Source organism: Amblyomma maculatum, chromosome 9 (assembly GCF_055883805.1).
Source record: "Amblyomma maculatum isolate TAMU_Amacu chromosome 9, ASM5588380v1, whole genome shotgun sequence".
Lineage (NCBI taxonomy): Eukaryota > Metazoa > Arthropoda > Arachnida > Ixodida > Ixodidae > Amblyomma > Amblyomma maculatum.
Window position 1 is genome coordinate 15,537,966 of NC_139352.1, and position 18,522 is coordinate 15,556,487.

An 18,522-nucleotide genomic window follows, 5' to 3' on the forward strand; every position below is an offset into this window, starting at 1 on the left:
TGAAGCGCTCAGTCAGCCCGTTAGTTTGAGGGTGATAGGCTGTGGTGGTCCGATGTATGATACGACATTCGGCCAGTAGAGCTTCAACGACATTGGAAAGGAAGACTAGGCCTCTGTCACTGAGCAGCTCACGCGGCGCGCCGTGGCGAAGAACAAAATGATGAAGCAAGAACAGGGCAACCTCACGGGCAGTAGCGGCAGGTAGGGCAGCGGTCTCCGCATATCGGGTGAGGTGGTCGATGCCGACGATAATCCAGCGGTTCCCAGAGACCGTGCAGGGAAGTGGCCCGTAAAGATCAACGCCAATGCGATCAAAAGGACGGGCCAGGCATGGAAGGGGTTGTAAGGGGCCAGAAGCACGAGGTGTGGATGGCTTGCGACGCTGACAGGCGATGCAGGAGCGGACGTATTTGCGAATATAACCGTACATGCCGCGCCAATAGTAGCGTTGTGAAATTCTTTGAAACGTCTTGACTGCACCAGACCAGGATGGGCACACTGGGGGTCAGCATGGAAAGAGGCGCAAATTTCATGTCGCAAATGGCGGGAAATGAGAAGCCACCGTCGACCATCAGACCGTCTCGTAGGGCAAAGTGTGGTGCTTGACGGCGTAAAGTCCGAGAAGGCGCAGCGTTGGAAGTAGTGGACACGATGTCGATGTCTAACCATAGCTAATATGCCTGCTCCGCAGGCATATTAGCTATGGTTAGAGACGAGAGGACGGGATCAGCCGCCGTGGAGCAAGCAGGTTCGCTGGATAGGGGAGAACGAGACAGAGCGTCGGCGTCCATGTGTTTACGGCCAGAACGATATACAACGCGAATGTCAAATTCCTGAAGGCGGAGGGCCCATCGTGCGAGGCGGCCGGACGGGTCTTTAAGAGAGGACAGCCAACATAACGCGTGGTGGTCCGTGACGACGTCAAACTGGCGACCGTACAGGTAGGGTCTGAATTTCATTAGTGCCCACACAATTGCCAAACACTCCTCTTCTGTAACTGAGTAGTTGCATTCAGCTTTAGAGAGAGCACGACTCGCGTAGGCGACGACGTATTCGTGAAAGCTGTTTTTCCGTTGAGCCAAGACAGCTCCGAGGCCAACGCCACTCGCATCAGTATGGACCTCGGTGGGTGCTGTCGGGTCGTAGTGGCGAAGGATTGGTGGCGATGTCAAAAGATGGCGCAATGCGGTGAACGCTTCGTCGCACTTGGCCGACCAGTCACTTAAATCACTGTTTCCCCCGAGTAGCTTGGTCAGGGGTGCAATAATAGAAGCAAAGTTCCGTACGAAGCGCCGAAAATACGAGCACAGACCTATGAAGCTTCGAAGTTGCCTGAGTGAGACCGGTTTAGGAAGCTCTGCGACTGCGCGCAGCTTGGCCGGATCAGGACGAACACCTTCCTTAGAGACGATGTGACTCAAAATTGTCATCGGCTTGCCGCTTATTTTGGTTGGAGGTGCTGGGTACTTCATCATCACCCTCTCATCCTGGTCCGGAGCTTCGGCGCCCTGCGACTTCTTGCGCCGTCAGCGAAAGGTTAGGAGGCATCGCATGGCTGTTCCCCAGCCTGCCTGGCCCAGCAAGACCTTGCCGTTCCTCTGCCCCGTCCCGCCGACCCGACCACAAGACACGATCGAAGGAGAGACTGACCCGAGATGCCACATGACCACAATTGACACAAAAAGAGTCCCGAACTACCATACGTGATCCCACTGACCAGATGTGCCAACCAAAGACCCCACGACCCAAGACATCGCTTACACTTCAAGACATCCTCCCCTGCCTATGCCATGCGGTGCGTGCCTTTGGCCTTCGCCATCGAGTCGTGGGAACGTGTGGCCCGAGACACGCACACACACACGCACACACATACGCGCACACACGCACACACACGCACACATGCGCGCTCGCACGCACAATAACACAGTGAGCAATACGTCGAAGTGTTCATCTGGACTCGAGAGTGAGCCAGCGTGGCGCCCTTGCCGTGGAACAACAGAAGAAAAAAAATTAGCAGGGGTTACCCCTGTCAAACCGATTATAGGACCAAAGCATGCGACGCTGCAGAGTCAGCCATACATGTGTTGCCATTTGGGATCCGCTGCTACAAACGACGGATGTTTAACCATGGCCTCCGAGATCAGCTCAGTTGCAACGGTGCACTCGATCACAGAAGACATGGGTTTGTGGCACCCCCTGGGATGCGCGGCGTCAAATGGCCAATGTTTCACCCTATTTTAACCTGGTTATAATGAACGAAGCACGCGCCACGGCGGATGAGTATCCCTGACAAGTCATGGTTATAAGAAGAAAAAGTGGTGGCTTTTCTTGCTCTTTCATGCATTTAATTGCGCGTAATAAACATCATGTTGAAAAACACGAAAACAGCGACTATCAACCGGACTGGCTCTCATTATTGATGTGTTCTTTCTTTGAAAATATTTTAGTAGAGTTGGGTTGACGTGGTTTATTTGTGTGGTGTTTTATATTTCAAATAAATTTGTTTGGATAGTGCACCGCTTGTCTTCGCTTGCCCTGTACATGTAATCGGTGAGAGGTCTTTGTGGTGGATAACGAGAACATCTCTTACGCTTTTTCGTGAAGCTGTACTACCTCGTCTGGTACCTCCATCCAGCAAAATTTACCGTATCCTTGCCCTGTAATTTTACGCTACACGATTGTAACCATCGTCCACGGAATTCTCAAAGTCGTCCTACAAATACAACCTTTCGCCTAGCGGAAGGCTGATTTCGCTAGTGTGACCGCATCTAGCGCCGCCATCAAGTACGTTAAAAACACTAAATCGAGGATGGAGTGAACGCTATGTTACATCGTTTGCGACGCTGAGTGACTGTCACTTTCAGTGAACCTCGAGAAATCAAAGAGGACGTTACCCCGCAAGCTTCCAGCATCGCTGAAGATGTTTCCAATCCTACAAAAGGCTCCAAATGCAGCGCTCGGATACCGTTTTTGCATGAAACGTTATTCATTGCATACGTATCGTATACAGATTACAGGTATTTTTGTCTATAGAGCCGCCTTGTACCACCATTATGTCTTGTTTTAATAAAGGCCACAGTTTGACTACTGCAGCAAACGTACAAGAACTGTCGAGCTATTTTTGTTTTTTGCCCATCGTCACACACACCCATGCACCTCTTTTTCTTATATTTTGAGACCGAATGTCGCCGTGGCGAATGGTGACCTTCGCGAAAAAGTGAGTGAAGACAAACGACAAGCGCTAAGTTAGAGCTACATCTTATAGAAAATACTGGTCCAGTTATGTAGGATTATATGAGAGGAAAAAGATAGAGAAAAATATCTTAAACAACCACATTGTCCCGCTGTGGAGTGGTTAGCGCAGACATAGCAGATATCTTTCCTTGAAGAAACGAATCGCAACGCTCTTGCACTGTCAGTATCTGTTATCTCTCTCTCTCCAAAGTGCACTTGCTCCTTTTTTGCGGCCAGCGTATCGGGGCTGTCAATGACTACAGGTCCTTTAGCGTCAAGGTCAAAATGGTTGCCGCGTTCAAAGTACAGTCGCGAGAAATTAATGAAACGCAATTCATGCATTTGATAGACACCCTTAACAGTATATTATACCCAAGTTATTGGCTTCTGAATCCTTTATGTTAAATGGTTCATCGAATGACGTGGTAACTCATGACTTTATGGTAATGATTATGTGTGATGTAATAGAGACACAGAGACCTGCGGACGATTACGATATCACCTAATGGGAAAACTGAGCGCACCTTTTTAGCTTCGCCGTCGCGAAAGGCAAAGCCCTCTCGGCGGTGACGACAGTGATCTGTTACAATTACAGTTGGTTATGGAATTGGTTAGTGCAAGCAATTGGAGTATGAAGGATCTCGGAAAACGGTGATGACCTGCTGCCTCTCCGGCACGAACCCCAGGGTCCTCTCGAAAACGGCGCCTGAAAAAAAAAAAAAAAAAAAAGAAAAAATGTGGGATCGGCGCTAATAGCTCTGTTTGTTTCTATTTTTGGGTGGAGAGGGAGTACACAGTCACACATTCTCGGAACACGGACTGAAGAGAGTCCGGGGCACAGGAATTCGTTCACTGGGGCTTCGTAGAAAACATGCTCGGCCAGACGTCTCGCTAAACCCGCCGCCTGGAAGCAAAAGTGTGCACGCACTTTTCCTGGATGCCTTCTGCCTGTCCCTGCTTTACGGCACGCCAAAATTGCCGGCCGAGCAATGCGGTCACGCCGTAGTGTTAATAACTGTCGGAGTGTAAATGTCTAGTCATGTATTTCTCTTAAGGCGCTTCCAAGAAGCTGCGCGAGGCAGGAAAATATAGTATGTAATAGATTTTTACACTATAGTATATACAACTTTTTCGACCGAAAAGGCGTCACCATCGCCGTTGCCTTAGCTTACAATTGAGAAAAACGTGTCACAATAATTGGTGCCAGCACGCGGCGGCCACCGAAGCTATTCGACACCTGACATATGTAATAGACATGACGGATGGCAACTCCACGTTCTGAGCTTGATAGCGGTTTTCTGAATGTAAAATGCGCTCCATCGTCAATTTCTCAATGTCGAAGAACACCAGAAGGCCCAATGGACCGCTATCGTCTCATATCATTAGTCCTTTCTGATCGCTTGATAAGTTATACTGAAAAAATGCATTGCCATATTGTAGGCGCTGTCAAGCTCATATGTGTACACACCAGAACCCATGTTGATGCCTAGAAGTGTAGCTTGACATCTGAATATTCCGATTTGCCCTACTTCGCTTTATTAAGCAAGCGGTGACCTATGAGAAATTTTAAAGAGGAGTGTGCTGATGATCGGGCTAGGAAAACAGCGTGAAAATGAAAAACGGCCTTGCAGGCCGCGCAGAGAAAGTGACGTCAATAGCGCCATCCAGCCACTTCGGCTTTGATATTTTTTTGATGAAAACAGAAGAAAATGTCAGAAGCCGATTTTTAAGTTCTTGAAATTAAGCAGCGCAACTGCACAAAAACGAGGTAGGAAGGGATGAGACACAGCGCTTTTGACGTTTTATTCAGAGCGCCTCAGTTTAAGTACAAGTAGCTATTTCTATTTAAAAAAAAAAAACAGAAAGAAAAAAACACGGGAAAACAAGACAATAAAATCTACGATGATGCAAGAAACTCGTGTTCTTTTTTTTTTTTTTTTTGATATGCAAATGGATGGAGCGCTTATGCATGCCTGACCTAGCTTCGCAATCTCTGAAGCCTCAAAGAGCTCTCTTGTGACCGTATCTTTGCGATAGGCTACAACTTTACACTTTCCAACCTGCAGATGACAAGCGAAATCGCGGCAATGAATCCCGATATTACGAGCAGCATTTTGTACGTTATTTTAGCGTCTCCTCGGCCTGTCAATAGGACGGCAACGGCAACCAACATAGTAGTTGCCTCAGGACAGAGGGAGAGAGTAGACAATGTTGCATTTGCAAGGTAAAAACTTGTTTCGGTGTTTCCTAATGCAGACGGGGATAGTTTGTACATGCTTCTCCGGTGCATTTACACGTGCGCACAGGCTACCCAATCGCAGCGGAGACGAAAATACAACTTCTACTCCCGCGTTCTCTGCAATTTTTCCAAATTCTGAGACACAGCACGAAGGTACGGAATGACTGCCACATTTTTTTCTTCTTTTATTGCTAGGAGAGGAAGTGCCACATTTCAACTTTTTTAACAGCCTCTCAGTTACAGAGGCGAGAAGATTGATGAGTTAACCAGAAGCAATGAGCTTGTCAACCCGGATAGACTATTTTACCAACTAGCCGTAAGTGTAGACTTTTTCGGCTTTTCTTTCTCCGACTTACGATCGTAGTTCTACAGGTACACACAGGCTAGACCCTTAACGGCTTGCCAAATGTGAGAAAACGTCCAGTTTTTTTTCGCTCGGAAGAAGGTGTGGAGTGATAGGTAAATGTGTCCTCGTTCCTTTGCCGGTCAAGCAGGGGAAGATGATGAGTGGCTCACTGATTATGAACGTGCTAGCCCCTATAAAAGCTAGGATTCGGTGGCTAAGCTCTCCAAATGTCGTTTTCTTCTTGACGTAGACCGCCTTTTATGATATGAGAACCACGAGGACTTCCTGACCGCTTAGAAGTAAAGCCGCCAAGGGATGTTTCGGCGACCGAACTGCAAAGAAAACACAGGCCGAGCAGACACTCGCTCAGAGGGCAGCAGGGGGAACCATCTATATCGAGGCAATACTAAACTTGTGCAAGATCGTAAACAGCCAAATAACTCAGTAAGATAAAATAGGCCATGTGCTCAAGGGCATTTCGGTAGACGTCTACCACTTCCTCATCGCCAAGGAGAACTTGAGTTCGGTATCCGAGGTTATTTGACACTGCCAGACATTCCAGACCTTAAAGACTCGCCGCATTGCACCGAAGTTTGGACGGCTGGCAAATGTCACTACTGTGGCCAGTATTGACGAATCTCCATCCCAAAGTGTCTTGTGCGCAATCCGTTAAATTATTCAGCATGGGATGTCACGACGTGAGCAGCTTGCCTGGCCCACTGGCTTCGGAGATGACGCATATGCTCTTCCAATCCTTGCACCTGCGTGCTCACCCACATCAGCGAATGTCTGACTTCGCCTGCCGCGACGACCTGGACACTGCGCGGCCAAGGCCTGCCAAGATTTAATGACAGTTCTCTTACCATCAGCGCAGAGACCTTTGCTCTTTCTCCAATCGTAAATCGCGCTGACCGCCGAATAGCTACATCATACCTGAACCATCATGTGGATATCATCGCGTCCCACTATGCAGGAGCCCGATGACACGCCCCCTTTTGATCGGCGTATTCCCGTATTTTACCAGTTTGGTGTCGTAGGTCACATTTGCCGATACTGCAATCGAAGAGTACCGTTCAGGTACAGTCCTCTGACAGCATCGACCCGACCTGCCGTCCAGTCCCACACCGACGCTTATTGGCCAGATCATCCTACCCAGAGGTGCCGTTTGCAAAGCCATCCTCTTGCGTTTCACCGTAGTGTGATACTGCCTCCTTTTCGTGTGCGCCGTTCCACGTCACCATGGCGCCGATCTCTGCCACCCTTGCAGGAAAACTAGCCAGCGCGGCCGATGGAGCTGAGTTTACATTTTAGGAACATTATGAAGAACAAAGTTGTTTATTTCTTACAAAACTGCTAATATTTAGTAATTGAATGGAAAGAAGTTTATCGGTTGGGGAGTGCAGCCTAAAAATATCTTTGGGATGCACAGTATTTCCGTCAGAGATTGCAGTACTGCCCTATCTACACACGAAGTAATCTTGCGAATTGACGTCCTGCACATGTGCAGCGCTACAATTGATTGTCAGGAGGGGGTGCTAAGCGTTTTTTTCTTCGTCATAAACTTTTGGAAGGGTCTTCAAATTATGAAGACGTTCTGTGTGCGTGTGTGATGAAGTCGTCGTACAGCCCTATTCTGCAGTGTACGTCCAGGTGTCCCGCTGTCGTGCCTTAAATGACTCTTTTGAGGCTACTGCAGCGCCTCTTCATTTACAGTGCGCCAAGAAAAATGTGTTAGTGCTGCATTGCTTGGTATACTTGAAAGAGGGCCGTACCGGACTGTGGACTTTAATATGCGCATTTAAACCGGCTCTAAACCAGCCTCATATGTAGCGCAGCTATCCTGGATTATGTGGCTCTCGTTTCGGCTTCCCCTGAAAACCTCTCACTAGCCTGCTGACCAGAAGCTTCTTCCAATGGTTAGCGCGTCGCTGAACTCACTAAAACGACAGATCTTGAAGAACTACTTCTCCCATCACGTCCCAGTTTTTGACTTCGCGCAGGCCGAGGGCTCGCAATGGTCTCCTCGGTCTCGCTCACGCCATAAGATTGGCACGGGACCTGCCCATCCGATCCGCCAAAAGACGTATCGCGTGTCGCCGCCAGAGCGCAAGTTCATCACCGAGCAAGTCTAAGACAAGTTGAACAGGGTCGTAATTCAGGAGTCCCCCAGTCCTTGGGCTGCTCCCGTGATACTGGTAAAAAAAGACGGAACATGAAGGTCCTGCATCGTGTACCGACACCTTAACTCCATCACTAAAAAGGATGTGTATCCTCTCCCTCGAATCGACGATGCCACAGATTGCCTTTTCTCCGCGTATTATACCTCTTCTGTTGATTTGAGATGGGGATATTGGCAGATTCCTATGGACCCTACGGAAAAGGAGAAAATTTCATTTGTCATGCCGGACGTCTTATTTGAATATAATATGATGCCGCTCTTTCTCTGCAATGCGCCAGCCACATTTGAAAGATTTATGGACACCGTAATTAATGTCCTCAATTGGGACATCTTCATGTGTTATTTTGACGATGTTATTTTTGAACAGACATTTACAGAACATAGCACGCGACTCGATGTTATTCTATGGTGCCTGTAGAAGGCTGGGCTTCTCCTAAATTTTAAAGAGTGCCGTTTTGGCGAACGTCAAGCGCTCGCACTCGGACACCTCGTCGACCGGGACGGCGTTAGGCCCAATCCACAGAAGACTACGGCAGTTGCTCCATTCCAACAGATCCAGACTCACAAGTAACTCAGCTGTTTTTTGGGGCTGTGTTCTTACTTTCGACAATTTATCCTGCGATTTGCCGACGTAGCTGGCCCTCTTGCGTCCTTTCTTCAAAAGGAAAGGACGTCCATTTCGACTGAACCTTGGATTGCGATGTGCCATCGAAGCCCACACTGATGGAAGTGAGATTGATATCGTAGCTGTGCTTGTAAAACGTTTGGAAACCGGCAAACTTGTAATTGCGTATGTTAGCTGTTCCCTCTGCAAACCCGAGCGTAACTACCCAGTTACGTAGCAGGAGTACCTGGCTGTAGGTTTCGCCGTTCAATGATTTTGGTGCTTCCTCTATGGACTCCATTTCACATTTCTGGGTAATATGCAGCACCAACCAGCCCCTCAATCTGTTATTTTGAGACTCCATTTCACTGTTGTGACGGACCATCATTCCCTGTGTTGGCTCACCAACTTTCGTGATCCATCTGGTCATCTGGCACACTGGGCCCTTCGTTTGCAGGTGTGCGACATTACTGTTTCATGCAAGAGGCCGCAAACACGCTGATGCAGACTGTCTTCAAGGCTTCCCCTTCCAACGACCGAATGTGACTCTGCCGACTTTGATCACTACATCGCCTCTGTCTGCCTCCATCGCTTGCGCACGATCACTCCATCATGCCCGTGACCAGTTTCAATGGCCGAAGATGTGCCAGACGACTCAGCGTTATGTGGCGAGCTGAACTGAGTGCCAGCGGCACAAATGCCCTATGTCCCCGTCACAGGGCCCGCTGCACCCTGTGACTCCACTACGTGGCAGATTCTGGAAAGTCGGAATCGACCTTATGGGTCCCTTCTCGAAGTCTTCCGCGGAAATCATTGGATCGTGGTTTGTGCAGACTACCTCACCCGCTACTGTGAAACAATCGCTCTTCCCTCAGCCACCGCTCACATCGTTTCCCTGTTCTTGTTCCGTTCTCTCATCCTGCGCCACGGACCTGCACGATGATCAACTGTGATCGAGGTCGGCAGTTTACAGCAGATGTTGTGGAAGAGCTCCTTTTGTGCGCGTAGCATTTTCGACATTCATACCACGTCACCCTCAAATCAACGGTCTTGCGGAGCGCACAAACCATACATTCGTCAACATGCTATGTACATAGCATCTGACCATATGAACTGGGATACCATCCTGCCGTTCGTAACGTTTGCCTTCAACACTGCAACAAACAAGATAACCGACTGCAGCCCGTTCTTTCTCTCTTATGCCCGTGCTCCTCGTATTCTCTAGACGCCAATCTTCCTTAGTCCGTCCACGACAAACTGTGCATCGCCAGAGCTCTTTGTCGGGCCGAAGAAGTTCGCCGTCTCGCCCGTTTGCGAATTCTCGCTTCTCAAAAGCGCTACAAAACTCGGTCCGAAAGCCGGCATCGCCTTGTGTCTTACGCCCCTGGAGGCTTAGTGTGGCTTTGGTGACCTTTCCGGAAGAGGGGTTTAGCTCAGAAAATGTTGGCGCATTAAGCTGGCCTTTGCAATGTCATCGACCGCATCAGGGACATGAACTACCGAATAGCACGCATCAACGCGTGTAGTCGTCTTTCAGTCACAACGGAAGTCACCCATGTCACCCGGATGAACCCGTGTCACTCTTGTGGGAACGACTAACTGCCTTGCCCGGGGGGGGGGGGGGGGGGGGGGGGGGCTTTGGCTTTTCCAGGGGCAAGATATAGAAGTCCTGAAGAAGGTGAGGTCGATAGGAGAAGACAAGGATGAAGACCTTGGGAAAAGCTCTCGTGCCGGACACGCAGCCGGCATTTTGTCCCAGGTCATCATCGTCGTCGTCGTCGTCATCATCATCATCATCGTCATCATCATCATCATCATCACCACCACCACCACCACCACCACCACCACCACCACCACCATCATCATCATCATCATCATCACTCAGCCGTTGCCCAGCAAAGCACTCTGCCTTCTCGATTTGTTCGGCGCACCGGCAACTATCCCCGTCGTAACAATATACACTATACGTCATTGCGAGCCACTGTTTCTGAGCCTTCGCAGCAGGCATTGTTCGTGTTACCCTCAGCTGTATCTTTCCTTGCTGCATTGTATGTGCCCCTTTCATGTGCAGAAGAAATTAGACCACGCAGTGCAATTTTCCACACAATGAATAATCAGTCAGCGTTTAGGCCTTTACAATACACACAAAACATGTCTTCTCTTCACTCTTTTATAATGGCTTGCGTGAAGCGCTGTAACGTTTAAGACAAGGACAAGATTAGCTTCAGGTCTGATTGGAGAATATAGGCTTAACAACTATTATGTTCTCACTTGAAGCCAACCTTTATGAGACGGTGGAATAATTAGGCGTATGTATGGATGGATCGATGAAATATAGGAGCGAATCCATTGAAGCGAGGAGGTGGCAGTCGCCCCCGCATACTCGACTTTTTTTCCTTTCAGTTGTCTAGTGTTGTTATATATTTCGTCATTTGATTCAAGAACGTGCCTTTGTAACCTGTAACCTTATTCCACCTTCCTGCTTTTCAGCCGCCTATCTTCTCGTTTTTGGCGCTAAGCATGAATCTAAACTTGCACCTTATTTGGGAAATTTCGTTGAGCGGTATTGAGCTTGGTATTAACGGCAATCTCAGTGACCTTCATTTGCGAAAGTTTGCATATGTCGAGTGGCTAATTTTTTGCTGTTCCTGCAATCAACCATCTTCAAACGGCGCGCATTGATAAAAAAGAAATAGATCCCGTCTCTCTCTCTCTCTCTTTCGCTCTCACTTTTTAACATCCGAAATGACCTGTGCTTCGGTACGTTGATCTCAATTTGCAATTTTGTCTGATAATGTGCTAGCTACTGTTCCGCGCCCATTCAATAAAAAGATGAACTATTCCTCTGCAGAATCAAAATTGTAAACGATGGTGTCTCTACATCTTCTCTGTGATTAACGGCCATCACTTATGCCCACACACTGCTTAAATAACGTTAAATGAAAACGCAACAAGGTTGAGAGTGTCCGCGTAATCTTATACTGTCCTTTCGGTTATCTGTGACAGGCTAGTAAACACCGCCTTATCTCACGAAGCTTATAAATCATGCAACAGTCAAAAATGAAGAAATGCTTTAATTCCTCGTTTTAATGAAGCTTCAAATTAGGTTTACAAGTCGAGAAATAGTATATTTTGGAAACAGTTACGTCACCACCGAAATTTGCAGTGTTTGTGCGGCACTGAATAAAAAGAATTGACAGAACTGCTCGTGTTACTACATAGCGTTGGTTGTTAAACGTGGAAACAGATATGCTGATTGTAGTACAAGTGTGATTTAGAGAAATCTGTCAACCTTTGCCATGAACACATTGGTAAAACAAGCCTCTGCTCGAACACACGTCTCGTAGAACATAATTGTTTCAGCAATCTCATCACTTGCAACCTACACGTCTGCTGCCGGGATTTCAAAACGCTTGGATATAGAAAGCAATGCCTGTCGCTATTTTAAACTGACAGTGTTCCACTGACACACCGTTTTCAAATCGTCCTCGATGTAAACAAACATTTCACATCAATAAATCTGCTGCCACGTCTATCAGCACGAGATCGATCACACTAAAAAAGGTAATATTAGCCTCTTATAAGGGACATCATTTTGCCCCATATCGTGTCTGCTGCTATTTTCAACGATTCCAGTACAGCTGCAGTGAGCTCTCGTTTTCCTTGTGTATTTGCACTTATGCACATATATAATGCTGTTTCTTTGGAATAAATATTAAGTAGACCGTGGTCGCTTGTGTTTCATCGTTGTTTTTTTTTTTTTGTCTTTCAGTGCTTGTTAGCAATAAATCAGTACCAACTAGCCTCCTGAGGATGTTAGTGCAGCCATATATAGAGATAAAACGAAGTGGTCGCATATTTTGGGCCTTATTCAGCTTGATGTGATAGGCTGGATATGGGATTCTATTCGTGTAAAATTCTGCTTAAGTTGATTGCTCCTCCTTCCCCTTCATCTCTTTCACTTGTCATCGTCCACCTTCCTTCTCACATCTTACGTTCCTGGCCGCTAGGGTCGCTTGTCTCAGACAGATCTCATTCACTCGGACACTGATGCTATGCTCTGTTAACTAGCTCACGCCATAAAATATTGATCCAGCAAGTAGCTTAGTTAAATGGGACTTCCTTGTGACAAAATGAAAACAGGAAAATTATGAGTGCAATTCAAAAGGCTAGATAGAAACTGAAAACGCACAAGAGATATAAGATATTGATTGGAAACAAGGTGGAAAATGGACATATAGATACGAGTGAGGATCTTAAATACTCGAACATGCTTGGGTGAACGGCTGGTGCTCACTTATGTGCCTCAGGGCAGATTACGTTTTCTTCATTTTGTATTTCCATAAGGTCGACATACATGTCCCTTCCGCTGCAATAAACACCGTTAAGTGCTCAGCGCTTTTCCTCCGTGTCTAGCTTTTTGCTGCGTCTCGATTTGTCGTAATATTGATGTTTAAACAAAATTACAGCCAACAGAAGGAAGGGCTGTACATTTACAAATGCCTGTTTTTCTGGTTAGTCAAACTATACATGTGAAAAAACACCACATAAATGGTACGAGTAATCCCTTTTAAACAAATCCAACATCATGTGTATCCGCTGCTTTGATTTATGTTGAGACATTCTAAACTTTTTAGATGACATAGGAGTGTCTGAAGGGTTCTTTTTGAAGAGTCACGATGATTTAATTATAGGTATTCTGTAAGCCGAACTGCAAGACTCTTTGAAAGCAGCACAGACATTGCTAAAACGTTTGCGGCCGCGCTATCCAGGAATTCAACTTCACAGAGGCTCTCCAGTTTGATAATCACCACAACTCAGCGTTAAACAAGACCCGAAATTTGCCAGTGAAGTTGATAAGAAAGAAAATACATGTTGACAGGAAGTAATTACTAATATATATATATAGCTTGATAGCAGAGTGGCATTTTAATTATTATTGCGCTGTTAAGACATTGTTCGACATTTCATCTGTCGCCAAAGTTCAGTCACTTTTCCTTTCTCAAAAAGAGCGGGAGGACTCACTACTAATTTTAATATTGTAGAATAAATGCAAATTAACGCAACTTGAGAGTTAGCAGAAGAAAATAAAATGCAGTGTTATGGATTTTTCGTTTATTATTTGTTGAGAGCTATTCATATTTCAAAAATAAGGAATTTTTGTATATTTTTTAATTGGCGCGCAATGACTGCCAACTTTTTCATACTGAAAGCCAGTTTTAGGATATACAGCTGTAATTTGACACTGCGTTCTGAGCCCCTGAACACACGGAATGAAGGAGCAGTGAACAAGGGTGAAGGTCGCAGGTCGAGCCAACGTTTCAACAAATGGACTTGTCTTCGTCTGGGCAAAGCGATCAACACTGGCAGGGGTTTAAATACGCTTTTGTTTCCGAACAAGAAAAGCTGGGGAGGGGGAAAGTGGGTGAGGAGAAAGTAGGCCAAGGAGTGTAGAGGGGGAGGATGGGTGAGAATTAAGTAGGTCATGGAGTGAAAAAAAAAACTTTCTTCAGTATGTATTTCTCAACCTGGAACCAGTGATCATGCGGCCTGCAAAATAAATAAAAGCGGCAGTACCAGAAAGAACGACAATACCGGGTGGATGATTCGTCACCACTTAAGCAGGTTTGGTGCAGATGCACCTTCTTATAAAGGGACAGGCTTTGGATAAAGGGGGGACGCCTCAGTTCACAGGTCGAGCCAACCTTGACAGGAAAGGCCCTGATAAAGAATATATCTATGGGGAACAATTCTTAAAACTTTCTGCAAAGAGGGGTGGAGAGAAGGACAAAGAAACATAATAATAACCAATAATAACCACCACAACTGACATGCAAAAAAAAAAAAGTTCACGGGCAAACTAAAGTAACAAGTGATAAAGAGGAAATGTGTTTGGAGAAACATGTGCAGCTTATGCTATTGCGGAGGGGAATATGGTGTACAATGCTGTGAATAAATTGTACAATTAACGCTATGTGGGATTGTTTTCCCGAATAGTTATGGTGCAGAGGGAATATACTTAAGAGATTCTAACGTTCCTTTAGAGACATTTATTCCTGTTGGTTCCAATGTTCTAAATTTATGAATTAGACATGCCTGTCTATATATCTGTCCCTTGCAGGTTTAAAGCCTGACTGGAGAATATATAATTTAATTTCTTCGAACTTATGGTCTTTCTGATTGACATGCTGGGAAACTGCTTTCGAGCGGTTTTTGTCTCTTCGATGTACTTTTTATGACAGAAGAGCATTCTGGAAGGTAGACAACGTTTGAAGATGTGTAGTAAAGCCTGAATTTATGTGAAAAGTTAAATCGTTTGCATTACTTTGAACTGTGGTGTCTTTTTATATATGACTGCACGTCTTACATCTAGGTCGAGAGCAAGGGTGTGGTTGTGTTGGATGCTTGTTGTCGAGTTTAGAATGTACTGGGATATCTCTGAGGTTTGCGTTACGTTTGTATGTTACCCTTGGTGCCTCCGGAAATATTAAGATCGGGAGCAATGATATACAACCGAAAATGTCTTAACCGGAAAACTTGTCTGATGTCACTCTAAAGCTTCTCGGTTTTTAGCTGTTATGATTTGTTTTCACGTTTCTTCAAGATAATTTTAACATGTCATCCTGCAGTCTTTCGCGAGCGAGAAACATGAGTCCTAAGAATGTTCATAGATTGGGCGAACCTTAAACAGCGCCAGCGGAAAGCATTTATAAGAAGAAAATATATAATGATTAGCAATGTTTACGCCGCATCGATGCTCTTATTTATTTCGCAAATACGCTGTGAGTTTTAATGGCATTTCCGACACTCTGTTGTTCACAAACAACACTATAATAATAAAATATACCTGAACGTTTTTCTCGAAATACAATATCCCATTTTCTATTCTCTCTTCTACATTCCATTTTTAGCATAACTTTTAATTGAAGATTGCTTATTTGCATTTATTGTGTAACAATATGACGTGCGTGGGTACTATGTGCTCAAAATGAGAACCAAGAAACTGTATAAATTCATTTTTCAGTGGAATGAAATCTGTTGGAATTAGAAGTCCTTTATACTCGTGTACAAGGTCATGAGTAGGAAAGCACCGAATGACGCATGTTTTTTTTTTTTCTCCTGAAGCAATACGAAAGTCCCGAAAAAAAAAAAATGTCACCGGCTTTATTGCAGCTAAGAAGAGTGAAACATTCGGTATCCCTGTGGACCACTCATGGGCCAGCCGCCTCTCCACCACATTCCCTAAATAAGGACGGCCAAGCTTCGGACCCCCAAACTCGATCCCTCTCTCCAGCTATCAATATCAGCCCCCCCCCCCCCCCCCGCCCTCCTCCCCTCTGCTTGCTTCAGACACGCTTTCTTCAGACACCGTCCGCAGTGAACTATATACACCAGAAGTACGGCATGCAATTATCAGTCCCCCTCTCCTCGCCAAGCCAGAATGAAAGCCATCTGCCCTCAAGAAAACCAAATCATTAGCCTCCTCTTCACCCATAGCCCTGTGTAAGAGGCTGGCTGCCCACCGACCTCCTCCCAGCATCCGCCGACATTCCCTCCCAACTGCCTTAACTTCAACAGTGCAAGCCACAATCTATTGACTTACCTAAACCCGACTTCGTCGTGGGCGAGCAAAATGGGAAGCAATCTTTCCTAGAACAGCTACTACCTACTCTTCAATAACATCGCCATGCAGCATAACAGAAAGAGCGACCAGTGGGAATATATTTTGCCCGTGCTTCTTGCGAACACGATTCACGGAGGAGGATTTCCTCCAAGTAGGTTGAGGCTCACATGATCATCTTAATGCGGATAAGATGTGTACAGGGACGAACATGAATAAAAGCAGCAGGCAGTTGCATCTATCTGAAATCGTCACCAGAAGAAACTGTAACAACCAGAGATTAACTATTTCAGTCCATATGAGAGCGTAATAACATCCCTGACCGCAAACAGTTTGCATAGCTCGAAGTTTAAACTAGGCCAGTAATATGCGTCGTGGGGCTAGTTGGTTCATATCAGATTGGTTTTATGCGCACAAAAAGACGACACAAAAAGACAAGGGAGACAGGACGGAGCGCACTTTCAACTGTTTTAGGCCCCGAATAAACGTTTTACCAATCTAATCCGGAAATGTACATGACATTTATACAAAAAAAAAAAAAATCATCAGTGCACAATCATCAGTGCCACTTGCGAACCAAATACCCAGGAAAAGCATAAAGGAAGGGCACAGGTCACTAACCTCTTATCTAATTTATCTAAAAAGAGAAATTCTTTATCATACATTGTCACAGATGGTGCGCTAATACATGAACTTCCGCTTTTCCTAATATGGTAGGCCTTAGCCAATTCTCGCGCAAGCGTGTCAGTGCTCCTGCACAAGATGCCGGTGCCTTGTAGCGTTGCATCACACAGTTTTTTTGCTTTCTGTTTTTGGTCATTATCTTTTCCACACTCACTGATATGCGCCGGCAGGTGCAAACCGGTACCGTTCCTCAAAGACAAATTGTGCTCCCTTAGCCGGTCATTAACACATCGGCCCGACTGCCGAATGTACACCTCTTCCGGAATAAAACAGTTGAAAGTGCGCTCCGTCCTGTCTCCCTTGTCTTTTTGTGCGCATAAAACTAATCTGATTAAACTAGGCCACCAAGCTCAAATCTTCTGGGAAGCAATGGCAAGCAAAGGTTACTTGTTTAAGCGCCTAATGACTTTCCTGCGTTATTACAATCCGTGACGGAACGCAGATCGTTCTGAAAGTCTTGTGGATTTTATGAACGGCCTAGAAGGTCAGTGCGAAAGCAAGCAGAATTGAAGACAAGCTTACTCGCGTGCAGATGTGGAAGAACAGTACGGTGAATATTAGCTGAGGCTGTCTCCGTAGCAGTACCTCGCTAGGGCCAATTGATCATTTGCGGAGAACCAGAAAAATCGCGGTGGTTATATAACAGGCGAGCACAAGTTTTACGTGGCAAAACCGGAAGTGTTTTGATCTGGATAGGCTTAGCCAGACCTCGTAGGCTTCGATTAGCCCAATCTGGCTTATTTATGCCTAGGAACGTGATTTACGTTCACTCTGGGTTGAGACAACTTATAATACTCTAAAGTGACCTTAAAAAAAGTAAGACTTAAGATAAGCATTGGAAGGTACGACAATGTGTGCAGAGATACGTTCAAAATTAATATCTTAAAGGAACATATACACTTCATTTCAAGGCCGTGTGTTGTAATCTGTAATGATGCGTAAAACATTACTGTACATGGATCACCTAGTGGTATTCGCCTACTGCCGATGAATAATCTATAATAGAATTTCTTTTCTCATCAGTTTCAGTTTCGGTTTCAAGAGCCGAACGATGGCTGTGACGTCAAACTCAAGTCTAGGTCATGTCAAGGATGAATAAAACACAGCGATATAATCGTTCCTGTCTCGTTTTATTTCACCAGAACACTAAAGCCAGCCTACCTCAAGGACGTAAATTACAGAAAGTGAAGAGTTGCGATCACATCGCTGCTTTTTTTCATGCCGCGCGTGACCTAGACTTGACTGTGATGTCACAGTCGTCTCAGCTGCTCAAACCGAAACCGAAAGTGGTGAGAATGAAAATTCAATTAAAAATTGTTTAGCGGTCATACGCAAAAAACGTCTGGTGATCCAGATACCAGAATGTCGTGGGCACCCTTAACAAGAAGAAAAAAGCCACAAACATTTCGTGTCTATACTCCTGTAACTTTTCCACAAAACTTCAACTAGTGGTTTTAGACAAAGCTAGCTTTCACCTTGACCTTGGTCATGGTATTGCAGGTAGCAGTCATTGACACAAAAACAGGTAAGAGATTCGTCGGGGGGATGATCGGTATGACACAGTAGCATGATCAAGGAAAACTTTATTCCCACTCAAGTTTAAATTTGCACATAC

At 45.7% G+C, this 18,522-nt stretch overlaps 1 long non-coding RNA gene across 2 annotated transcripts in view; it reads right to left on the reverse strand.

Annotated features, from left to right (window-relative positions):
* LOC146178419 (uncharacterized) overlaps positions 1-18,522 on the reverse strand; it is a 71,903-nt gene that overhangs the window by 36,952 nt on the left and 16,429 nt on the right. Inside the window, exons 1-2 of one of the 2 annotated variants that reach the window (XR_014700598.1) lie at positions 17,430-17,567; positions 3,759-3,940 (exon numbers count right to left, since the gene is read on the reverse strand). This is a non-coding gene — a long non-coding RNA (uncharacterized LOC146178419). Of the gene's footprint in view, positions 1-3,758; positions 3,941-17,429; positions 17,568-18,522 lie in introns of those variants that run through there. The other variant, XR_014700599.1, reaches the window with a different exon arrangement.